This window comes from Hippocampus bargibanti, linkage group LG10 (genome assembly GCF_051943395.1).
Source record: "Hippocampus bargibanti isolate YZ-2025 linkage group LG10, ASM5194339v1, whole genome shotgun sequence".
NCBI classification, from domain to species: Eukaryota; Metazoa; Chordata; class Actinopteri; order Syngnathiformes; family Syngnathidae; genus Hippocampus; species Hippocampus bargibanti.
Window position 1 is genome coordinate 16,597,436 of NC_142743.1, and position 27,320 is coordinate 16,624,755.

The following is a 27,320-nucleotide window of genomic DNA, read 5'->3' on the forward strand; positions in this document are numbered from 1 at the left end:
AAGCGGACAAGAGCATTGGGTCTCACAAGGATCCGTAAGGCAATTTATGGCATCACACACGGTGCTGTGTCATTTCATCCGGGGAGTTGTTTCAATATAGCACAGCTCTATGAATGGCTCATTGATCAGGCTGTTACAAATGACAGATTGAATCCAGGCGGTATGAAGAGCCAAATGAAAGTGTGCGTGGGCGATGTGCTTGTGTGCGCGTGTGCGTGTGTTTGTGTGTGTTTCGTGTGTGTGCGTGTGTGTTCGTGTGTTTATGCATGTGTATTTGTGTGTGTGTGTGTGTGTGTGTGTTTTTGTGTGTGTGCGTGGGTTTGTGTGTTTATGCGTGTGTATTTGTGTGTGTGTGTGTGTGTGTGCGTGTGTTTGTGTGTGTGTGTGTTTGTGTGTGTGTGCATGTGTTTGTGTGTTTATGCGTGTGTATGTGTGTGTATGTGTGTGTGCGTGTGTTTGTGTGTTTATGTGTGTGTATGTGTGTGTGTATGTTTGTGTGTGTGCATGTGTTTGTGTGTTAATGTGTGTGTATGCGTGTGCATGTGTGTGTGTGTGTGTGTGTGTGTGTGTGTGTGTGCGCGTGTGCGTGTGCGTGTGTGCGTGTGCGTGTGTGTGTGCGTGTGCGTGCGTAAGTGTGTAAGTGTGTGTGTATCTGCAAGCGCGAGTAATTGTTTACAGCATGACTAAGGTGGTAGCAATAAATGGACGGCTGAGTTGATCTCTGACTTTTCCAGATAAATCCTGTTTGTGAATAAGCTTGTTACGAAGTTTCCAAGTAATATGAATGTGCTCACAAGACAACAATGTGAAGAATTAAATGGATGCTTAGAATACTTAGAATTTTTAACAAATTATAGTTCAATTTTGTTTCATATTTGACTTTGTACAACAATACAGATGAGGCAGATACTCAACCCAGTTCCAATGAAGTTGGGAAGTTGTGAGGAATGTAAATAGAAACCAAATATATCCATACATCTCTTATCCAAGCCAATTATACCCATGAGGGTCGCACATGGGCGGCCTTTTGAAATGCATGTACCTTTCCTATAAATACCACTCAATACGTGTTGTTAAAAGGAGCGTGTGTATTTTTTACGTTTGATATGCTCCATAGAGAAATGGACCATTTAAATTTAGGTTCAGACAAGAAATTTGACACAAAAAAACAACAACACATTACAGGCAAAGTCAAAAGAAGGACGCTAACAAAGAACCATGAAAGTACAAAAACAAAACAAAAACAAAACTAAAACACTTGCAAAAGCCAAGGAAGAAGAAAAATGTAAATCCCAGGTGAAACACATAGGACAAGTAAAAAAATATATATGCGAGAATACAAACCAAAATATACTATAAGAACCTGTGATATACAACTATACTTAATCTGTAAGGCAAAATGTCAATGGTGTCTAGATCAGGGGTGCTCTAGATAATTAAGCATGTGACGTGAGAGAGTCGTGTTCAAGGCGAAAACAGTTTTTTGCTGATGTGACCTATGTTTTTAAAGCATCCAAGTATTGAGGCAGATGGAACTTGTGAGGAACGCCCACTCTCCACCTGGAGACGACAAAAACAATGCAAATAAGACTGGATCATCATAGTAGAAGATTTTTTGTGAACTTATTTTCTATGATGACTTGATGTACAACCTGTGTGATGTTAAAATTAAATTGCTCAACAATCCCCATTCCAGTCCAGGGTCCTCAATGTCATATGTTGTGCTCCAGAAAGAAGCACACATGTTCATTTGGGGACAGGACTGGAATGCAGGAAGACCCACATAGTACCTGTAGCCTTTTACGATATTAAGGTCTGATTTTGGACAAAGGTAATGGAAATGTGTTTTTCAAACTATGTACCGTATTTTACGGTTTATAAGACACACCAAAGTATAAAGCGCACCCTGAATGAATGGTTTATTTTCAAACGTTTTCTACATATAAGGCGCAGCGGACTATAAGGCGTAAGGCGCAAGATAATATATAAATACAGACACTCCCCAGCTTACAAACATTAGAGTTATGACAAAACGATACATACAAACTGTTTTGCAGGAACTGTATGTCAAAAAATGTTTGGTAAGAGATGCTGGAAGTTAGATTTTGTATTGCACGCCTGTTTCCGGCCGAGCTCGCTTACGATTGGCTGCGTAGAGTTTGTGGGCGTGGAGGAAATCCCTCTTCCCAGTTGACCCTCTAGAAGACGTGAGGCGTGAGTAATGGCTGCTGGCACGTAATTCAGTAATTAGGTGCCAGCGGCTTCAGAAATGGCTTACTGAAGATCCAAAGATATATGTCATTGTACGACAGTAGTACTGTTGGAGCATGAGTATTTTATACTTCCCCGTTCAGTGTTTGACTTGAACATACATTCCATACAAAATATACTATACTATATATTGAACCCTCAAGCTATCCGACTTTTGGTATAGGATCCGAGCTAGCAAATAACACCAAATGGGCAAGGAAACATTGTATTTGTTTATTTTTTATAACATATTGTTTTGCCCTCAAGGCACTCTATCGCCGAGCCCTAACGTCTCATTTCACTGAGCAGTTATTCACGATGGAAAATGGGCTGTGACCAGCCGTGTTTTGCACTCTGTCTGTCTTTCCTTCGACCCTCATGCTCAGGCTGCCATCAAGACGTTGTGATGGAAATCTGTGACCGGCAACGAGCACAATACACTGATCCCTGCCTTCATCTGTCGCAATGATTTTATGCTTCATAGTGAAGACAGGGATTGTCAGAGCGTGTGCCAGAGAAACAGATTTATAAGTGGGGTTGCTCCATGTGCCTCTGGCTCAGCATTCTGTTTGACCAAACAGCCCATGAGTTCCTCTAGCAGTAAACTACATCATTGCAGCCAATGTTATTCATTTTGTGCCAGGCTGAGACGGAAAAAAAGAGGGACGGGGAAAGAGAAAGAGAAAGAGAGAGAGAGAAAGAGGGCGAGAGAGAAAGAGAGAGAGCGAGAGAGAAAGAGCGAGAGCCAGAGCGGGAGAGAGAATCCTTTAGTCCAAGTGTGTGTGTGCGTGTGCGTGTGCGTGTGTGTGTGTGTGTGTGTGTGTGTGTGTGTGTGTGTGTGTGTGTGTGTGCGTGTTTGTGTGTTATGCGTGTGTGTGTGTGTGTGTGTGAGAGAGAGAGAGAGAGAGAGAGAGAGAGAGAGAGAGAGAGAGAGAGAGAGAGAGAGAGAGAGTTCCAACATGATTGTTTTTCGTGGACACAAAAACATTCATGGAGTCCACCATTTTTTTTGCCATTGATTTGAACTGGGGTAGTTGCATTTGTGTCTGCCACAGAAGTTTAAAGGATCTTAAAGGATTAATATAGCACCAAGGATTTGTCCAGTGTCATTCCTCATATGCCTCTCAGATGAACAGGAGGGGGTGGGGGGTAGAGTGCTCAGCTGGATGACGAGAAGAAAACTTTTATGAAAGTCTGTGGGGAAAAACATAAAATAATACAAGAGGAACAGGCATTAATCCAGAAAAATATTCAGGGCTTTTGGATATCAGTAGTAGATTGCAATGTCTGTTGGCTTTATGACTTCCTAAAGAAGTTGTGCTTTTGTTAAGTTTGTGTTAATGTTTATGCAAAGAAACAACCAAGCCAATTACCAAAAACCTCAACAGGCATCGTTCTGAAGTGATTTTTTTTAGTTTCAATCGGATTCGCTGTCATTGGCAGGAATTGAGTGCAACACAGTCGAGCGCAACTTTTGCATTTCACAATTTAAGATTTTAAATGCTGAATTACTAGATAATCATTACATTTGCATAATCAGAAAATGTCATCAAATTCACACCATCCATAAACACAGCGTTAATGCATGTACAATACCGAGAAGAAAAAAGCATTGCAGGTAGATTCTACAATTTTAGGAATAGAGAGGAAACTGTTGAAGGAAAACAGAGAAATTGAACTACGTGAAAGAAGGATCCATAGAAGAAAATGCTTGGTGCAGAATCATTCTCCTGTTTTAGTGGAAAATGAAATTGAAAAGGGCAAACTTGCACCCATGCACCCGACTAGGACTAGCCATTGGGGACAGTCTATCTCAGACTTGCTGCTGCATAAAAGGGCGCCATGAAAGCTCTCAGCATAAATTGAGCTGACACTCACCACATTTTTTTTTTATACGACAATGCTCTAATGTTGTCATTGTGAACTCACCTCAAATCACAGTCATGGTCAAACAATTCTCATGTTTGTTTGCTACCAGGCAAACGTTTAACAGCAGCACTTTACTGGTCATATTCTTCCACTACTACTCACAACTTTAGGCATGCCATTGCAAGAACTATTTTTCCCCTCCAATAAACTTCAATAAATCCATGTTATACTCGACTGAATTTAACAAAGGTCAAGTTATTCCTAAATTCTACGATAGGGATGATTTTGCACCATTCTTTTCCTAGTAGTTGCAATTAGAATCTTCTATCATTTTTTTCCTCTGCTGTCTCTTCCTCAAATTGTAAAGCCTACCTACCAAGATGGCACCGACGCGTATGGCAGCCTCGGTGACATGCTCCCTAATATTCTCCCTATGATACTGGTGCAGCGTGTTCTACCGGAAACAAAATACCTGTGTGTTCTACATACTGGACCAATAAAGATTATTCTGGTTCTGATTAGAGAAAATAAGTGAATATTTTTGTTACAACATTTTGGTACTAAAACCTGCTACTTGTTTGACAGAAAATCGGTCGATGCTGGACATCCACCGTGTTTATTCAAGAATAGTATAGGAATAATGACGGGTTTATTTTGATCATTCATCTTTGGTTCATTGCTTCTACGGGTGTTGATGGAAGAGGATGGGTAAATCATCAGGAAGCCAGGTGTAGAACAGAAAGTTGGTTTAATCTTGAAGAGAGAGTGGAGACATTGCGGTGTCGGCTAAGGAGGAAGCATGGCGAGAGAGAGTGAGAGACGAACTACAATGGAGAATATTTTATATGGCACACAGTGTGTGATGCGAAAGGATGTGACGTAATGTAAATGCGACATCATGTAAGGGAAGGCCGGATATGATGTATCAGGAAGTAAACAAAGATTACAGAGCGATGTTTAGAGATGTTTGTATGGCGAATTACCCCAACAATAGTACCACTGGGATCAATAAAGAGGTGAAGTGATATAGTGAAGTGAATACAGAAGTGCTGTGCTATCATCTGATTGTTGCCTGGAGTATCACACACACTGAAAAGAGAGAGGGGATGAAGATGACTAGAGATGCAGCAATAAACCAGGAAGAAGTTTAATGTCAATAACACTGCATGATTATGACTCAGCAAACGTGTTTCATAACAAATGCTGCATACAGAAAGTAAAAGCATATTTTGAGATGATCATTAAAAAAAACACATTCATTATAATGTAAAAGAAAGATTATTGAAAGTAGCAAATTGGACTGTATAGTGATGCATTATGTGTTTTTCTGGCTTCGAGTCTATAATTTGAAGCTTGTTTGCATTCAGCAAATACTTCTACTTGTTGAAAATGTAAGGAGAAAAAGATACTGGTATTTCTTTTCAGTGTTCGTCCCACTCTCAACTTCCATAACGCTCTGTTTGGTCACGATCAAGATACTCTGGTTTCAATAATGTATTGGTCTCGATTGCCGTGGTTTAAACTACAACACGAAATACTTGTCATCCACTTATTCATCCACCCACTTGTGCCGACTAGAATCTTGTATGTGTTGACATGACAGTTAATATAATTGAATTGATTGAATCTTTTGGTGTTTTATGCATCAAGCGAGTTTTTATTTCCTAATTAACAAAATGTAAAGAATACAATTTAATGAATTATAAAATGACAAATTTTATATTCAACGCAGTTCAGTTGCATGTCTATGTATGCTCTGTGATTGGCTGACAACCTGTTAAGGTGTACCCCATCTACTGCCCGAAAACCGCTTGCATAGATGACAGCACATTGCGACCCTCGTGAGGATTAAGTGATTTGAAAAAGGAAAGCAAGAGAGCACCGGTGCATGCTCAATTCTTATTTGTTTATTTTTCCCCCTGACACAGACAGCTGAAAGGACATATTCTGACACATTGTGAAGCCGTGGCACATCAACACGGAGATCACCCTCCTGTCATCGGCTCTCCTTCAACATATTAGGCGACATTCTCAGTCTCAATGTAGGTATTAGCACGAAGCTTGTTGCCACAAAGGTTATTCATAGTATCAATGTAGTAATATTGTACAGTGATAGCACGAAGCTTGTTGCCACAAAGGTTATTCATAGTATCAATGCATAAACAACAAAATAAAATCCCCAAAAAGTAATATTATATACATATATATATACATAAAATAAGGTCTATTTTGTGTAGTTTTAAGGGTTATCTAGTAGAAAAGTATGTTTTAAGGGAACCTGGGAATGGATTATTCTCATTTTTAATGGTTTATTATGGGAAATAAATGTTTGGCAGATGAACTTTCGTCTAAAACACAATTAAGTTCATAAGCCAAGATATCACTGTATATGGATATCAATGACTGACTTAACTTTTATTTTCAAGTTGTGGCGAATGACTTGACTTCAAATTCATGCTGGTCTGTCCGCTCTACTATAACAATCGATGTATGATATATCATCGATCTTAAATCAATTTCTTTGGTGCATTTTTCATGCACTTTCAAGATGTGTTGATTCTCCTGTATGGCCTTCTGAGACACCCATCATGCATAAGCTTGAATTATGTCCACCCACCAAAGAGGAGGGATTCTGTGGAAGCCTAAAGGTAGCCCCAATTTCTGAGTACATTTTGTGTATTCACTTGTTAATCAATCAAAGACTACTGGTAATAATTACATGAGAAAAACATGGTCATTAAGGAGCTGACCAAGTTGCTAGGCAACACACTGCATTGTGGTACACGACATTCATGGATAGATTTTTAACTTATGGCCCATTATTATGTTGACTATATTGTCCATACAGCTGTATGACCACATACAGCTGTCATGGTAATGTAGTACATGATATTTTAAGGCAGGGGCGTCAAAGTCATTTTTTGCCGCGGGCCACATTGTAGTTATGGTTTCCTCTCGAGGGCCGTTATGAATTTGGGGAACCCATTAGAATGTTTAAATCCCTTCAAATATTACATATAGAGCACACAGCAAATTAATGAATAACTCGTTTTCAAATATGAAGTCAAGAATAATGACTTTTATTGTGGTTGACATCCAAAAATATGAAATTTTGCCTTAGATTTTAGCAATCATCATGGAATTTAACAAGTTTGATTTGCTTTCGCGGGCCGAAAAAAAATGATGTGGCGGGCCGGATTTGGCCCGCAGGCCTTGACTTTGACACCTGTGTTTTAAGGGATTGGTGTACTCCAGCGATTCCCTGTCAGTGAGAATGAGCTGAGCTGGCCGGTGGAAGTGATCATATACCATCAACACCCATGAAATGACTCAAAGCGTGCAATACAATTCAATAGTTGCTAGACCATAGAACAGTGATAATGCAGATGCCAAAAACCAATAGAGTCTATCGGAAAATGTGCGCACTGACAGCTGTTTCAGGGTCATGCCCTGATGTCAAGGTCACTCCACTCATGAAGGTGTAGAAAGTGAATAACTGAAGTTGATAAGACAATCTGCATCATTGAAAAAGAGAATTGTAGTAGTTTTACTTACATTTTTAAGTTGATTTTGGAAAAACAAAAGTAGCTCTCTTGTTTTTTTTTGTGCGACCTATGAATAGACATTTACGTTCAGAAATCAGAAGAAATCAGTCTTATTTTTTTTTTTGCTTCTTATACTTACATGTGATTTTGTTATATATGCATTCAAACACTACAATACCAAAATTTATTCTGTTTGACCTGAGGGTGTTCTGTATTTTTATTAAATCAAAAGACCTACCGAATGCACATTTTTGTCCCGAGTCAAAATTGTTTTTTTTTTTTTTTTTTCATACATCTGTTCAGAAAATATGCAGTCCTATGTGATGCTCCAGCAGCACTGATAAAACTCCCGCCTTCCACTCCACACCCCATTTTATTTAAGTCGCACATGCCTGCTCTGGAACATTCTTTGAAGCATTGACAAAATAACCACAGACACACACGCACACACACACACGGAGGCATGCACGCACACATACACACACACAGACGCAGACAGACACCACACACAAACACACACACAGACACACACACACACACACACACACACACACGCACGCACACACACACACACACACACACACACACACACACACACACACACACACACATGCACACACACACACACACGCGCACACACACGCACGCACGCACACGCACGCACACACACACACACACACACACACATGCACACACACACACACACGCGCACACACACACACGCACACGCACGCACACACACACACACACGCACACACACACACACACGCACACACACACACACACACACACACACACACACACACACACACACACACACACACACATACACGCATACTCACGCTCACCCTCACAGTAACACAAATTAAGTGAAGTTTCTGCTTGTTTGATCTTCTGTATTCTCCCAGGGGCATGATGTTTGTTTGGTTGGCATAAGGTTTGTCACAGTCTGTTTTATTGTTTTATTATTCATGAAAGACTACTATTTTTTTCTGAGCAAATGCTGGATGGTCCGAGACTCAACAACAGTGCTCTTCTTAACACACGACTAATTCCCACACACTTACAGAAAAATATGCTCAACACTTAAACTCTCTCGGCAAAGCCAAATGGATGTTGGCAGGTAGCACTTAACAACACAAACGGATGGATAAATAAAACCTTAAAAAAATAACGAAACGTTCACGTTGGGCTGTCAACTTTATAGTCATGTGCTGGTTTATTAAACACAGCTATGGTATTAATAATACAATCTGTTTTTCATCAATTAGAATTCATATTCAACACTCAGCGCCTTTGTGAAGGGTTAGAGTTATTCCTTCCTTTCCTCCAATTAGATGATTGTATCTCCTCAAAACGATGTGATTGATGACGCACAAGGGACTGTGCGGGAGAATGTTAAATGTAGGATGTTATGAGAAGTTAATATTTGAGGCAGACTTTTTAAGAAAAACTCAATGACATGCGGATCAGTCAACCAACACTATTAAAGCTGGCTGTCTATTTCCACTTGTAAGAGGATTTATTTGCCACTTTATTTGCCAGAGAAAAATAACTAGCCAGCCCTCTCACTCCTCAATGCAGTTTGAAGATGGCCTTTGTTCACATTGTATAAATAATAAGCAGTTCCGATGAGTGCGACATATTTTATTTTAAGTGTTTACATGTTTGTCTTTTTTTTGACACAGCCTATTTATTGTAAACTGTACTGAAATGTAGAAGTTTGCAGTTTATATAATGGAATGATTTATTATTATGTGTTTTGCTTTTGTAATCAAGACATTTATCTTCAAACATGCACAATGCCTCTTTTTTTCTGTGCAGTTTTTTTCCAGTTCATGGCTGGAAGACTAAAAAAAATAACGGCTTTAGAGGTGGTCAAAAATGTCACGTTTTGCAAGTGATGGCGGGTGCGGATCCCAAAAAGCAGGCAGGAGGGAGCAGGAGGTTGTGTTTGACAAATTGTATTAAAATAAGGTCAGCAGGAACAAAATGTAAAACATCAAAATCATCTGAACAGAAAAAATACAAAGTATCAAAAGAAAACCAAGATTAAAAGTCCGCCAAGATGAAACAAACACATGCACAGCATACAAAGCATACAACGGCATTCAACAAACAACAAACAATGACCCGTGCCGGGAGTACTTTTGAGTGTCACTGATTGTAACGACCAGCACCTGCGAGACAGCAGGCAGGGCTGACCCATTGGTCGCCAATCCGAACGTGGCAGTCCGCCAAAGGCTCGGGACGACCAGCACCTGTGCAGGTGCAGGCGGGTCCCATAGCGCAACCGTTGGTCGCCAACCAGATCATGACAAAAAATGCTCCAATAAAACACAAAGCAGAGGAAAAATTACCCCAAATTCATTCACAACACAATGCTAAATATGGCACTAGCAGTTATTTTTCTTAGTGCAGGGGAGATTTGCGTTCACGTAGACCAATTACAAAATGAACATCCCCACCATATTTGATTCTAAAAAATAATAAATACAGGTTAGATCCAACTTACGACCAGCTTGACTTACGACCACTTGTATTTACAACCACAACTTCCGGGCCCTATTTTTCAAATTTTAATTCTCCGCCTGGCACCACAACGCGCTAGCAGGCCATCAATGTGTACGACAATTTTGGCCAGCCAGCCAGCATCTCACTCTCGCACAGCAATCGACTGTGTGATGGCACCAAAGGGGGGAGTTTGCGAGTCATTTAGCCTCAGAGTCTCTATTCAACATTTTGAATGGATTTTGATTTATATCATTTTTGACCTACAACGGTTTTGTCGGAACGGAATGCGGTTGTAAATCGGATGTTACCAACTTAAATATGAGAATTAAAGTGCATGTTATATTTCCTTTGGTTGTGTTTGGCATATGGATAATGTGTGTTATTATCTGAAACATGAAAGTGTGCCAACTTTGCACAAATTGCAGTTTATGTAAATCAGGGAGAGGGCAAACACATCTTCACCACACCGAATGTCTTTCATATACAGTACGTCGATTACTGCATTCCTCCTCCTTGTCATGGCGCAAAATCGTTTGTTATAGAGTAAGACATTCATGAATTAAAAATGGCTTACATGTTACAGACATGATGCAATGGTTGTGTCAGTTCTCTCTCATGTTCTTGTACTGCCACACAGATTGCCTCCTATTTACAAGGCATTTCAGGTTCAGTAAATATTCTATTTTCTTTCATACCATGTCAAGTTATTTCATCATCAACCTGCTTCATTGAATGTCATGATTATATACATGTGTAATAGGCAAGGCTTAACAATGAAGAGCCCCTTTCATGATAATCAATTGTTACAGTTTTCTGTGTAGTAAACGGTATGTAGGCAACACGGTTGTTGACTGGTTAGATGTTGGCCTCATATTGCAAATGTACTGGGAACAATTCCGAAGTGGAATTTGGATGTTTTCCTCGTCCCTGCGTGGGTTTCTTCCAAGTTCTCTTCTTCCCCCCTACCTTAAAAAAACATGCATGTCAAATTAATGGAACACACTAAAGTATGATTGGCCATTTCATCTTAGTTTGATTAGGGTTTAGCCCACCTACTACCTGACAACAGCTGGGAGGTGGTCCAGCATGCCCATGATCCTCGCGAGGATAAACAGTTCAGAAAATGGATGGATGGATGGATGGATATGAAATGATATATGATATGAAATGTTTTAAAGTTAATATTGATGTCGTTATTTACATGTTTTAGCCCGGAGGTACAAAACTCCGGTTCTTGGAGAGCCACATCCTGCTAGTTTAAAATCCCTCCCAACTCCAACACAACTGATTCAACTTTTATTGTTTCAGGGTTAAACAGAGGTTGCTGATGAGATGATCATTTGAATCGGGTGTGCTGAGGTTGAGAAGGATCTAAAACAGGTAGAATACGGCTCTGGAGGAACCGGGGTTCACTACAACCGCAATACACTTTGACAGGCAAAAGCCTCCTTGGATTTGAATTTGGCACCATGCTGACTCATTATTAAGGACAGATAAAGGAAATATATGCCCATATTTTTGGTGATGCACACCTACTCAACTCAGAAAAATGAATGACGGCATCATGTACAGTGTATAACACTTTGCATACACTGCAAATCTCAGAAGTGTTGAGGAATATACTCCTTCATTTTCTTCTTGGAGAAATTCCAAAGCTTTATGCGAGCAGAAAAATGGACACCTGTCACTCAATGTAATTCAATGAGTGACAGGTGTCCAGCCAATAATGTCGTACAGTTCACGTATGCTACACAGCCAATCGGAGCAGAATGGCGAGACTGTGCCCTGCCCATACGATCTGATGTTGCTCACAGTCATCCTCAGTGTGCTCAGGGAGCTTAAGTGTCTGCTCAGACACATGTAAAATTATAGGGAACATTGTCCACTGTATTCCAGTGGTATGAGTGAGAACTCAAGACGACCTTCAGGTGAGTGAGGTTCCAGGAGGCTGCCGGTCGTCCGATCTTTTGGACTCCGCCTATGCCTACCCCCGGGTGCGGGTTTGGGATGTCTCTTTGTCTGGCCTCTATCCTTCGACCTGTTCGGCTTGGGTGATCCTGCCAGGAGTACAAGACTCCATCCGACATAGCTCTCGGGTCATGGAGATGCCCAATGTGCCTCACCACGATAAAGTGGTTGTCCCGGTCGAGGCACACACACACACACACACACACACACACACACACACACACACACACACACACACACACACACACACACACACACACACACACACACACACACACACATACACGCACACACATACACACACACACACACACACACACACACACACACACACACACACACACACACACACACACACACAGACGCACACGCACACACGCATACATACACACACACACACACACACACACACACACACACACACACACACACACACACACACACACACGATGGTCTCAGTCCCCTTTGTCAGGTCAAACACCATCACCGTAGGGCTCTGTTGGTTTTTATTTATTAATTTTGGGGATGGATGAAAGGAGTCGCTGATAGTATAGTGCTACACTCTCTTACCTGTGTGTGGGCAGCATGGGATCAGTTTCCACTCTGTGAGTGTGAATGTGAGGGTTTAGGATTTATGTCTCAATGTCTTGCTTCTGATTCTCTGGCGACCACTTCAAGGTGTGCCTTACCTACTGCCCAAAGAGAACTGGGTTCAGCATGCCTACGAACTGTGTAAATAATGAAGGGTTGGATGGAATGAATGCAGATCTGAGTGTAGCATTCTGCAGTGCATAGTTTTAATTATTTCTACAAATGCTTTGTGCTGGTCTCCTGCCTTTGACACTAACCAAAAAGAAGTGCTTTGACAATTATTTCTAAATGTAGAATCCTGCCAAATTCTGGTAAGTATGCTGAGTGGCTTTAACTCTGGGAAACCAATAGCCACAGTGGTGAGGGTGTGGCGATATTTACAGAAGAAGGCACTATTTAAAGTATGAACGGATTTGGGACGGTACAACTGAGCAACTCATTTAAACGGGGCAATGTTTTTGTTCTGAAGCATCCCTTTTTTGTTGTGACTGTGCAGGAGTGGAATGCAGTGTTGCACGAGTACCAACGTAAAGATTTGGCCTACTTAAGCATAATTTAACATATTCTATAAATACATTTCCAGTTTTGGAAGCAAAAGAAATTTGACCGCGGCTAAGACAAACAAATACAGTTTTGGAAAGATGATGAAGCCTCACATTTCTGGGAAAGCTTTGGTTGAGTGTGGGTGGTAGAAATTGGGGCAGTCTAACAGAGAATAAAGAAACAAGGGAAAAGGAAAGTCGAGTCGGAAGTTCCGCAAGAGCTCCAATGCAACAACAATCTCAGAGATGGCCCGAAACTTTTTTCTAATAAAGAATTGCTGCCTTTTATATAAGGCTCATTCAAGTATATTGCAGAACTAATTTCCAGTCTGCTCTTGCACTTTTGTATACAAACACAAAATCAAGTTGGCATAAATATCAACCAAAGGCAGAGGCCTCTTCATGCAGATTTAGTGTTCATTTTACTTTATATCTTCCTTGCATTATTCAAGGGCTGAGTAAAGAAACAGTGGATTTCTCTTTCCGCTTCATGGAGATGTTGACCTTTACGAAATGAGTATTTATTTATACAAAATGTTGGCAGTTTCATATTATGCTGCAATTGTGTCCATAATGGATGGCCAGGGTCTTTCTTAGGATGAACAAAAATAAACAAACAAGCAACAGCCTTAAGTATTATTAAACATGTCAAGACTGAGTGACTCCCCACCCAGCTCACCACCTCTCACCAAAACAGAAGCCTCTGTCACTGTTCTTCTTCAAAAGTAGGATTGTTGGGCCATGCCTCGGCACTGCATCTGCTGCTCCTTTAGAGAATCTGTACCGATCTTCTGTTGTGTCCTTAGGCCAGACGGATACGATGGACAAACATCCATCTGACAGCATTGGAAATACATCCCCAAAAGCTTTCTCAAATCAATTCCCAGAGGTTTTCCAAGGGATAGCCTGAAGCTCTTTAGGGGGCAACATGTTGCAAATGCACATGCTGCAATGCTGACGCGCGGCGGTAAAGCAGTGGGGATGATAACCGGAGGACACAAACACAGTTCTGAGGCTGGCAAATGTCTAACAGATGAGTGGATGTGGGGACAATGCCCAAAGCCCAAAAGACATCCAGACCCACACATGAAGCATGAATGCGGCTGGCAGATGGTTTGGTTGGGTGTGATATTCCTCAGTGTTTCTGCTTACTACCTGCATTGTGAGATGGAACCTGGGGCAGGAAAAGTGGAGTGCATTGGAGGGATTTGTCATTCTAGATATACAACATAATGAATAGGAACAGATGAAATACTTAGATTTCTTGAGATAAAAACATGAATATTTGATGGATAATGCAGCTAATTTTGACTTCAAAAGTAATAGGCCCTGTTCAATTTACTTCTTATTTGTTTGTTCGTTTTGTTTTAAAAAATCGTTTAAATATATAATTTTCCTTTTTTATTTTAAGATATCCAATTACTGTCTGCCATTTTGGAACATATACTATAATTTGATTTCGTCAGAAACTAAAAGCTGTGCTTTAATTGTTTATTTTGGAAGGGGAACCACCCACAAATATGTTAAAAAGATTAGAGGGAATGTTAGTGGGATACATGCAGTTTCAGGTTAAAGGCACCAGCACTTTTAAAAAGTGGGTATTCAAGATCAAAGATGAAGGACATTTTTTAAGTTTAAGAGACCTATGGGGCAGACAAAGAAGTGGAATGCCTTTTTTATCTGTTAATCATGTGAAGAATTGGTTAAAGAATATGACAAAATGAAAATTGATGATATTGCTGAACCTCTTGGAAGTGCTGCATATGTTGTCAAGAAGACATCGGTGCAGATTAAAATTTACATGACTGGGAAAAGGAAAAGAAATACATCGAAACTGTTTAAAAAAGTGAGTCTTCATCAATGTGCCTTTTCAATTCTAATATTTTATTGAAAGAGAAACAATTCTAAAATTGTCTTCACCGTCTTGTTTGACCCCCCGATTAGCGACCGCAGAATACTGTAAATGGTGGAACTGCACATTTCTCCTTGTCTATCCAACCTCTGTTTAACTTTTTACTAGTGTGAAGCACAAAACAATGACTTTGGTGATGAAAATGGTGGATGATCTCCAAAAAAATAAACATGGTTGTTTTGTGATTTCTAATTTAACAATGGAAGCGAGTCAACTGTCTAAGTGTTCAAGTAAAAGCATGTTATCTGTGTACATTTGTATATCTGACATGAGAGGGAACATAAGCCGAACAAAATGTCAATGGAGTGCTTTGGCTTATGGTACACACTGGGCAAACAAACGTGCTTGACACATAAAGCACAGTTCTCTGATGCAGAATGCATCAGCCCTCCGGGTAGGCTTAAAACAAACAGGAGATGTCACCGTAGACATGACTAATACATTTTAGTTCATCAGATATAAACATGTATGTGTGCGAACACACAACAAATTAATAAATAACTAGTTTTCAAATTTCACGTCAAGAATATTGACTACAATAATCTATTGTCCTTTACATATGACAATTTGAATTTTTTATTGAAACTTCAGCAAGCATTGAAGCACCTGACCCGCATGATTTGCTTTTACGGGCCAAATAAAATGATGTGGCGGGCCAGATTTTGGCCAACGGGCCGTGACTTTGACACCTGTGCATTATATGATCTCTTTGTCCACATGAGGGTCGCGGGCAAACATGAATTTAGTTGTGCTCTACTGTGCCGGGTTGCCCCACAGTGCAACTCTGATTGGGCCCATGGCTTTGGCAGTCAAACGTAGGATCTGCACAGCCGCATGGCAGCACCACACTTGCGGCTCCTGAGCAAAGTAGCCATTGATTCTGATTCGAGTAAGCTGTTTTTGTTTGTTGGTTAGGATTTGTTGTTCTTATCACATTGTGGAGGGGATTAAACATTCTAATGGCTTCTCCAAGTTTATAGCGGCCCTCGAGAGGAAACCGTAACTACAATGTAAAAGTTTAACACCACTGGTATAATGGATGGATGGACTTAATTTTCAGTATGCTGGACTTGTTTATATAGTTTAAGAACGGTTCTGTTTTCTTTTCTTTTTTAATCTGCATCCATGCAGTGAAGACCAATTTGAGTTAATTGGACCAAACACCGCTTCAGTTGCTGTGTTCCTTTTCTGTTGAAATGAGCAGAGCCAGAATGAGCATTCAAAAACAAAATCACAAGGCGAAAAAAATTGAGCGGTGGCGGACAAGGATGGGAAAAAGAGGCAACAGCATGAAGAGGTGGTAAACAATTTCATGCAAATCGAGGGTGAACAATAGGTGAGCTTTTAGTCTCCCGCCTTCCCTTTTCTGCTCTGCCTCTCTCTTTCACAGCCAGGGCACAGCTTTTTGACAGGGATGAAGCAGAGAGAAGGCTGTTTTTCCCTGACTACCGAATGCTCTTTGAAGCATTCCCAAAAGGTTGATCCTATTCAGAGAAAGGTTTCCTATTTCTCTGATTCTCTTCAATTATTCATCGTCCTTTTTATGGTTTGGTCTCACTGTTGGAAAGATTATCTAAACCTGACTGCATATGAATAATATCATTGTGAATATCTCCCGCTAACGCCATGCAGTTCAGAGGGTATAGATTACAGAGGAATAAAGAGGTTGGAAAATGAAATGCTTTGTAGTGGACTTTATGTTCCCAATAGGACAAAATACATTTTTTTAGTCATCACACGAAGGAAAGCATATACAGTATTTAATTGTATTTCTTCTTCATCTTCTTCTTCACTTTTCCTTTCGGCTTTTCCCTTCAGGGGTCACCACAGCGAATCAGTGTCCTCCATCTAACCCGGTTTTGTGCATCCTCTTCTCTCACATCAGCTACCTTCATGTCCTCTTTGACAACATCCATAAACAACATTGTAGGTCTTCCTCTCAGTCTTTTGCCTTGCAGTTCAAGGCTCAGCATCCTTATATTTAATTGTATTTCATGCATCAAAATGAGAAGCTCTACACTGAGATGTAAAACACACATTTACACACACAATCACACACGTACACAATAAATAAATAAATACATAAAAAACTAATATGTACATGAGTCATATTTTGGACACAGATGTATTCACCCTCATTATGCTACTCTTAATATGCAATAGTGAGTCAATTGTTTTATTTTTTTGCAGTGTATATTATTCTCAAGGCATGTTTAAACATTACAATAGCGACCAGTAGTAGTGTTTTGGCCAGATCGTTCCTTGTATTTATTATTATGTAATGAAAATATCACAGATTTCATACTGTTCATATCATATAGTTCAGTTAATGAGTTGATCATGGACATGAAAAGCCAATCACTGAAAATATTGTGTTACAATAAACCAGTCGGTAGGAAAAAAAAAAGTTTAGGGACCGCTGTTGTCGAGGACAATTGCTGACTGCTCCTGGTCAACCAAAATTACAGTACATTCTCAATAAAGTTGATGAGCCGCAACTCTATTTGCTCCATAAATGAGACCACCAGCATGTCTGTTGTTCAAGACTCAGCTTAATCTTACACTTGGTGTTCTAACTTTTCTGTTATTTTTATTTACTTTGTGAAATAACTTGCCGGATATTTCCACGACTCTCTTGGCAGCCTACCTGACCAATTTTCTTTTTGTGTTTTCGATTTTGGAGCCAAGTCAGGTTCATGGTACTCTTTCTTTCTGGTACTCTTGCAATGGTTTGGTTTCACTCAATGATTCTTTCTACTATTTCTGTGACTGCTTTATTTATTGTATTATATGTGATAGCTGTCCATGTTAAGCGCTTTGTTACAGGTTCAGCTTTTCTTAAAGCGCTATATAAATCAATATGCATTGTATTGTATTGTATTGTATTGTATTGTATTGTATTGTATTGTATTGTATTGTATTGGATTTGCCTTTATTAGTCTCACAGTGGAGAAATTTACATTTTGCAGCAGCAAAGTTATGAAAGGAATAAAAGTAGAAAAACAAAATACATGAGCTGGCGGAAAGGCAGCCACTCTCGCGGCGCCGTCTTGAAGTTAAACGAACAAAAAAAAAACCTAAATAACAAATAACATGACAACATAAAGACACAGAGAGTCATTCATTCTGACTTTCTGTACCCTCTTTGTTACACAAAGCAGTTCCACATGAAAGAGGAGAGGATTAAAGCGTCTCTTCACCAGTGGATCAGGGACATCATGGTGGAATGTGCACGTCGACTACAAGCTAAATGTTGAAAGCAAACACGCAGCTGTAGCATCCATTGACTAAGAGAATGTCTCACATCTCCTGTCCCACATAAATCCGCTTCAATTCCAAGCCGCGACAGTTCCACATACGCATCGGCGCTCCTTATCGCAGGCTCCTCAAGCCATGTATCCATCCAGCCACAGAATGTCCAACAGCACCGACCTTCCGCTGAACAAAGCGGGGCTATGAAGATGCTGCCCATTACAGGCGCAAAAAAGCACAATGGCCCCTGTGGTGTCTAGCGATGACAGTCGAATGGCACCCACATTCCTCCCATTCAAAAACATTACTGGCATATTCATGCTGCCGAAACGGCGCAATTGCTCAGCATAGTCTCCTCCTTGATGAATGTCGTGGTTAAAAATGCTGAAATTGTATTGTATTGTATTGTACGGTAATGTCACTGCTATGCCATATTTTGTCCGCTGTAATTCATGGTATATTTAGTACAAAGTACTATTTAATGATCCTATTCATTCTTTGTTTCTATTTTCAGTTGCCTTGGGGGAGGTAGGATTGTTCTGTCATGCACCTGCTGGCAATTTCAGTCAGGTGGAGTTTCAGACTCTGCCGCAGCAGAGAAGAGTCACTGCATAATTCTTTTGCTTGCTGCTATTGTTGTAGTCCAATTGCTTCTTTTTTCCTTAGTCTTTATTACTGTTAGTACTTCTTTGTGTTGTGTAGACTTTGGTTCTTGAGTGCCTGTGTTATTTCTTGTGTTGTTCAATTCCATGATTATCTTGTGGTGCTCTTGTCCATCACTGGTCAGCTTTCCAGCATGAGGTTTAGTCATCAGAATCAGAAAGTCTTTAATAGTGCCACAATGGAAAACTGTTGAATTTGCATACACACTTGTCTGTCTTTACCGACTCTTGGAGCGCTCAATCTGACATTTTCAGGTTTTGTTTTTGGTATTTGGTTATTGGTATTTTTAGGAATCTTTCATTACCTACCTTGCCAATATTGCATCTACTCTTCTTTGCTGATTTTCTTTCTTTTCTGCTTTGGCTTAGTTTTTTTCCCCTAGTTTTTCATATGCACTACAGCCCCATTTTTGACAAAGCATATAGATTCTAGCCTTTCAGTATCTTGTTGAAATACAACCAATTCCGTGTTTACAAGATTTTTGTGGGTTTGTTTACATGTGGGGATGGCCTGAATACAAGCAAACTGATGAGATGAAGAGGAACACCTGGAAAGACTGGAAAGACTACCCCCACTGCTGGGTTCTTGACCAATCTCGTGCCTTTAACCGAAGACGCCATTTTGTTTTTGGGAGAACGGCCTCGCTCTGTCTCTGTCTGTAACACCTTCCCCCACTGCTGCGTTCTTGACCAACCTTTAACCGAAGACTGGGGCCGGGGAATAGAGGACAAAAACAGTGGCCACCATTTTCTTGTTAGGAGTACGGGCTCGTTCGCGAACGACACATCACTCATTGTTGCAGCTCCATGTGTGTCCCGAAAAATAGTTTGTATGCCAAGGTAAAATTTTCATAAATGTAACGTTTGTAAACCGAAAAGTAATTAGTTAAGCCAAGCGGTTCGTAAACTGAGGTTTCACTGTACTGTATATTTGAAATGTAAACACATGATGATGAGTCAAACATCATCCGCCATTGCTCTATTTCATGCTCTGGCTTCTGTTTCTGATCAAAGTCAAAGTCAGTTTTATTGTCAAATATGCTAATATGCATGACATACAGCATAGATGCATTTTTTTCAAGAAAATAAGTACTGTTTTGTCAGTGGGAAAAAATAGCCGCTCCACTAGCATAATGCACCATTGTGCAGTGATCCCATTTTTATGGTAAGAAAACTACATCTGTTCCGGAAATTCAACGTGGGCTTTGAACGTAAAATATATTTAGAAACAATGCACCATCGAAAATTATCCAGAATAGGTGGATTAAGATGTTTAAACGGTTCCGGACAAGCATGAAACATCCAGAGGGAGCAGGACGTCTATCAAGCTGACAAGAAGATTGAGCTGCAAGCTCAACAAATCATATTGGCAGACCCATGCATTACCGCAAGCAGAAATAACACACTCTTTGGAGTGTTCCTCACTCATTTTGACTATCATCTTTTCACCTTAGCCAACACAGGCTTGCCACGGCATGAACATTCTTTAAATGAAACACTACACAAAAATGGTGCAGGAATGGTTGTATGACCAAAATAAAACTGGAATTCACAAACTTGTGGCCACTATAAAACATCATTTTACAGTACAAAGGAAATAATAATAATAATAATAATAATAATAATAATAATAATAATAATACATTGTATTTCAAGCGCCTTTCAAAGCTCTCAAGGATGCTTTACAGTCACAGACAAGCATAGACACAATAATAAATAAAATACAATTATAAATAGGAATAAGAGATAGAGCTAAAAATATTTTTTTTTAATAGGTGGGTTTTGAGATGGGATTTGAAGACGGGAAGAGAATCGATGTTGAATCGATGAAATGGGAAATTTCTCAGGTAGTTTGCGGCAATAAATAAAACGGATACAAATGTGGATCATTTTCGACAAATACTATATTACACAATTACTTGATTTGATTGACTTCCAATGGTCTTTGAATTGTTTACCTGAAAACACACACTGGTAAATGTCAACCACTTGGCATATATATATATATATATATATATATATATATATATATATATATATATATATATATATATATATATATATATATATATAGTAAAGTCTCGTTATATCGATATTCTCGGGAGTCTGAAAAAATATCGATATAACCAGACTATTGATATATCCGATCCTGCGGCATGTAAATTTTCTCCTTGCGTTCATAGAAATAGTATCGTAATAACCCGTACTATCGATATAGCCGATATCGATATAACGAGACTTTACTATATATATATATACACCAAAAAGGATGGATGGAACTGTTGAGATGAAATATCCCTCTCATCATTCCAACATTCAGAAGCACTGACTTATACCTTGAAGACATTACCATACATCTGAATCTGTAACCAGAGGGCATAGATTGAAATGGCCACATAAAAACCAGTCAGATGCATGGGGACTATATTTTCTGCATATCGCAATCTTATTTCACAGCTGATGTGCTTTAATTGTGCTCATTTTAAAACCACAGCTCCGCAACCTCGTTTTTGGCATGCATGCCACACACATAATAGAGGCTATGAAATCTTTCCACGTGGGTGGCTGCTTGTGTGGGAAAGTGGTTGTGTCCCCACAATGCTACTATGTTCAAAAGAAGAGAAATACATATGTAAATAGGTCAAATAGCCAACCATGCTACCAATTGAGAATGAGATGAGGCGCAAATGAAAAATAAAATAAGAATAATAGTGGAAATGGGCAAGAAGTTATACAGAGCTTGTTCATATGATCATACTATGACGTCCCTGATCCACTGGTGAAAATGACACTTTGATCCTCTCCTCTTTCATCTAGAACTGCTTAATGTAACTAAGACGGAACAGAAAGTGCTTAAGAATAAATGACTCTCTGTGTCTTTGTGTTGTCATATTATTTGTTCTTTATTTTTTTTGTTCCGATTCCGATTATTTGAATCAATTGTGTTCAGTACGTTGTGCTGCTCTACAATCGAGGATATGTGAGATACTCCTTATGTAATCATGATAATCACCTGGTTTCAGTTAACCCTATTCACCTGTTGAGCATTCCAAACAAGTACTTTTTCTGGCATTTCTTTACATTCCACATCTTTTGTTAACTCTGCCCCAGCCTCGAGTAAACACTTTGCAAGCAAAATAATGCCTAATCAATTAAATATTGACATGTATATGCAAATTATTGCCTTCTGTTTCTAGTTGCGTTTAACCAAACATCTCAGCTGCATTCAGTTTTGGGTTGGGGTCACTAATATAAATATGAACCCAAAAAGACAATGTTATTATCCTTACATCTGTCTGTCGTTTTTTACTATTACTGTGGTAAGATTATTACATTTGAGAAAGGTCAATGTCATGTGCAGACAAAAAAAATAAAAAAATAAAAACAAAACTGGAAGATACAAAATAAAATGAATTAACAAAGGTGAGTCAAATGGGAATACACAATTGCATTTTGCAGAAAAAAAATACTGCTATTTTTGCAACAAATATAGTTTTGAAAAAGTTGCATTTTGGTTGCAGCAGTTTGACGGAAAAATATTGCTCCGTATGACCCTCCTCACTCCTTTTGTATGTATTTTCCAGCAGTGTTCACCGTTGCCTTAGCAATGATGAGACTGTTTTCTTCATTCAGAAGTTCTCCTTGTTTGGTACACAAGGGTCATACATGGTCAGATGCCTACTGTGCTGTTCAGCACACTTAATCAGACCTTGGCAGTTTTCACCCCCACAACAACTGATTTTGGGCCCCCACTGATAAGTCCTGCAATAGTATTAAACTTCTGAAAGAAGAAACATCGTAAATGCTTTACACCCCCACACATCCAAACAAACATATCGCATTCTTCATCAAGCAATTTCCGCTGCAGAGTTGTCTCCCCCACTGAGATGCCTACTGCTAACCAGACAGATTGTACATGTTTACAGCTACTTGGGCTCCATTGCCATATATCTACGTCTCGAGGAAGAAATAAACTCAACTCTGTGGTCTGTGGGGGTTGTCTGTCCATTTTCACCAATTAATTTCTTCTAATTGAGATCTTGTCTGTTGAGCTTGTGTGTCTGCATCCAGCAGTGACAGCCGACACAGACCTCCGATCACCTTTTGAGAGAGGCTATTAGTTTGATGCGTAATGGTCCCACTGGGGAGATGTTAACATTAATGTGATCTGCACCGCAGTTGCCTAAATGAGCAGAAACAAGATATTTATGTACTGTAATATACTGTACTTTTGTTTGTAGATAATACATTTTTTTAATTGTGTTCGACATTATACACTTGTATGAACAAAATATGGAGGGGAGGTCGATGTTTCATTAAAGTGATTGTACAATTAAAGAAATCCCAATAACTCAACTTTTTTTTTCTCGACTCAGCGACAAATTCTGTGCTCCCAATTTAACACAGGTCAGAAAGTGTTCATCCCCTGTGCTAAATTCCCACAACACGCAAGGGGCAAAGATCCACAAGAGTGTGAGTACAAAAAAAAAACAGCCCAGTCAGCAGTCTCCCACAAAAAGTGATCCATGTGGGAGTTTGTTCCCACTGGAAGGGAGAAGGTCTGTCGGATTATTATCTTTGCAGCCCATTTAGACGAACCCATTAAATACTGTGCATGTAATACCGGATGTTAACTTGAATTACAGTAAAAAATAAACCAACAACCGTTTGCTGTGAAAATATAAAAAGGATTTACCACTTATGGTACATGCCGGGTATAACCAGCATGTACCAGAAAACCCATTTTTAATTACAGGTGTAATGGGATTTTTTTAACCAGAAAAAAGGGTGACCACATCAGATTTTTTGCTATCAATCTTTGCTCATTCAATCTCATTTTTGTTGTTGTTTTGACATCAAGATGGCACAGCGAGAGTGGCTGCCTTCACAGCAGACCGTGTATTTTGTTTTTCTACTTATTCCTTTCCTTTCCTCTTACTTTCATCACGTCGCTGCTCTGAAATGTAAATGTATCTATTGCGAGACTAATAAAGGCTAATCCAATCCAATCCAATACAAAGCAAAAATGGTGCGAGGTTCACCTGTTTAGAAAATAGTAGAACCAGTTGAAGAGAATGTTCCTAAATGTACATTTTTGAGGAATTCGGGGACCTGAAGTTACAAGTATGTGGCTAAAATGGTCAATGCCAAGGGCCCAACCAGCAAAGGGTCCAAAGCAAATTGGTACCGGACTGATGACGAATACTGTTTTCACTGGTTAACCCCACCCCAACCCCATCCCTTTTCAATTGCTGCTGTGGACTGCAAATTTCCCCATTGTGGGACGAATAAAGGTATTCTGATTCTGAAATTCATGCCGCAGCCTGCAAGAATACAGAAATCCAGAGGCACTTGCGTTTTTTTTTCCTCCATGTAAAAATGGGGTCACTTCAAATTAAATTTCCATAGTTTTCTCATCAATGCAAATCTAAATAACCACGATTAAAAGCTGCTGATAATGTTTCTGATTATTAATAAATCAACAATTTCCTAAATGTCACAGATGCAAAAATAATACATAATGTGAGCAACGAAAACAGCACATATCAATAGCTGGAATCTTTTTGAAGTATTGAAAAAAATATGTATACAATTCAGCCATGGAGAAATTAAAGTGAAATGTGAGCTTCAGAATCCTCCAGGGGAGTAAAAACTAAAGTAAAAAGCTGCTACTGTAATCAATAATACATGATTTCATTGGCATTTGTCATTATTTTCTGGCAGTACATCTATAATTCTTGCTAACACCACTCCTACCCATGTGGCTTCCACGTTCTGGATTTTAAAAAATAGGAGTAAATATTTAACTATTCACTTTAATAAATAGTTAACAATTGTATGTTCCAGTTTTTTTTTGGCCTTGTTCCATGCGCTTTGCTTCCTCGTCGTCCTGCACATGCGAGCCTTGTGGGTTCCCTCCAGTGTAATCAGTCATGTCCGGGGGTTGGTTTAAGTCCACGGTCTCGAAATACATCAGAGAGGGCTGGAGTTTACAGTTTGGTGCTGGTATGTGCTTTAGGCTAACCATCTTTTAAAGGGAACAGTGTTGAGGTTGCGATCCATAACTCATTTATGAACACTTTGGCATGCACTTTTATAGTCGACTTTTGAGTTTGTGTGCATGGAACCAAACTGTCAAAAACACTCAACATTCATGACTTCTTTGGACTCGAATTTCAACACATGCATTTACACAATGTTCCCATTGTCCATGGACACCCTGCTTGTCCGGCAGTGACGTGCGGTGAGGTTCATGGCTGGTGAGGCACTGACATCATCACAGTCAGATTTACAAACATATGAACTCTAAATAGTAGTTTTTTTCACCATTTGATTGGCAACAGTTAACATTTTTTTTAAATGTCATGTCAGCATTCTTTATATAAACTGTAGCATAGAAAAAATCATTTTAAAAAAATGTTATCGCGTTACCATTACTTATAAATGAAGTCCATGCGCCGCTCCTTCTGAAGGCATCGATACCTTCTGTGTAGAAGCCTTCCTTATCTTTCTTCAGTTTTAAAAGCCTCTCCATTTCTTTCAATTTAGGTATATTCTGAAAATAAGGCCAAGCAACACGAAAAAAATAACTGGATGGTTGCACTTAACTTGCTACCTGTTTACTCTAGCTTGCTGTCACTAATTCTATTATTCTGCAGCCGAGGAGGCGCAAGCCGAATCTCTGGAATCACCACCGCCCTCTGTCATGAGGCAGGAGAACTGTGTGCCTCACCCATGCACACAATTTTGATAAAAAATAAAATAAAATAAACACTGTAGTACAGTGTTTATAATGTAAAGTGACTCTACATAATATACAACAGCTAAACTGTAGAAATTTAGTTAATACACTAAAAGTGTTTGAACACTTTAATAGCGATATGCAGAGGGACAGAAATGCGGTCTCACTGCAGAGCAAGCCAGTACAGTTAGCATAGTGATTGCGCAATCCATTGTGAGGCTCAGCCGGCTGCCGCCTCACCGCCTCACTGCTCGTCTCTACTTAGTATTTGAACGGTAAATGTGAAAATTCAGCGATTTTGAGAAAAAAAAAATCCAAAAATGGTGACGTTAAATGGAAAAGAACTTTAAAGTTCAAATCACTCAATAAATATAACTTTAATTTATTTTTGTATTTGATATTTCCATAATCACTTGTGAGGGACGGCCTCAACTGCCTCTCCTGACTGCACTTCACTGTTGTCCGGTATACACACACACACAGTAGGATTTTTTTAAGTCCTGTGAAGTCCATCACAGTGTCAAAAGGGGCACAACACGAATCTGGCCTGTCAAGGTCCTTCACATGTTCCATGATCTGTTAAGTCACTTTACTGGTGAATACAGGACAGCATTGGAGAATGTTTTGGTCCTCATCAGACAATAATGAAGCTCCCTTATCGAGCCCAGAGTCTAGACACAGTGTCAGAGTGGAGGGGGACATTTTGCTGCTAGAAAAAAAAACAAAAAAAACCATTTAATAAACACATTTTTCTGTCACCAACTAATTCACAAAGTCATCTCTTGGAGCAAAACATGCAAAAGACCCAGTTATTTACATAATCATGCAAGGCGTTGTGCTCGCATTCCAAATTTAAAATGCAAAGGCTTTCATTCCGTTTGTTTCTGTCTCTCTTTGCTTGGCGACTTAAATCTGTAATGAGGCGGGTTGGACAAAAGATAATGGTTATTTCTCAGACTAGCACAGCAATTAAAGCGGCTTCTCTTGTCCCCTTAACTCACTGAGTGGCAAAAATGTGTTTTCACATCTTTCTTAATTGAAATAATCGGGGCCATTTTTTTTGTCCTTGACATTAATTCTCCCTGACTCTGACAACCCAATTTTACAAACAACAAACTTATTTGCTCATCAGGGTGTTCAATGTATCCAGACTACTTTTATATTGACCTTCAAGTCGACCTTCACAGGCAGATTATGTAAAATTTGTTGAAATGTTATTTGGCAGAGCTCTGAATCTGCCTGCCTGTGTCGTTATCACACAAACCTAAATGGCTTGAGACAAGCTGTGCAGGTATTTTTGGTGAGGTTTGGGGAAGAATAACTAAAGACAGATTTGCTCCCTCCACGTTTTCACTTTGTCAATCGCATCCTCAAGGACACAGGTATCAAAGTCAAGGCCTGGGGGCCAAATCTGGCCCGACACATAATTTTATTCGGCCTGCAAAAGAAAATCAAGTGCTATGATGTTTGATA

At 39.5% G+C, this 27,320-nt stretch overlaps 1 long non-coding RNA gene across 1 annotated transcript in view; it reads left to right on the plus strand.

Annotated features, from left to right (window-relative positions):
• Positions 1-27,320, plus strand: part of LOC148892681 (uncharacterized) — a 184,177-nt gene that overhangs the window by 119,482 nt on the left and 37,375 nt on the right. The window contains exon 2 of the long non-coding RNA XR_016116335.1: positions 11,487-11,558. This is a non-coding gene — a long non-coding RNA (uncharacterized LOC148892681). The remainder of the gene's footprint in view (positions 1-11,486; positions 11,559-27,320) is intronic.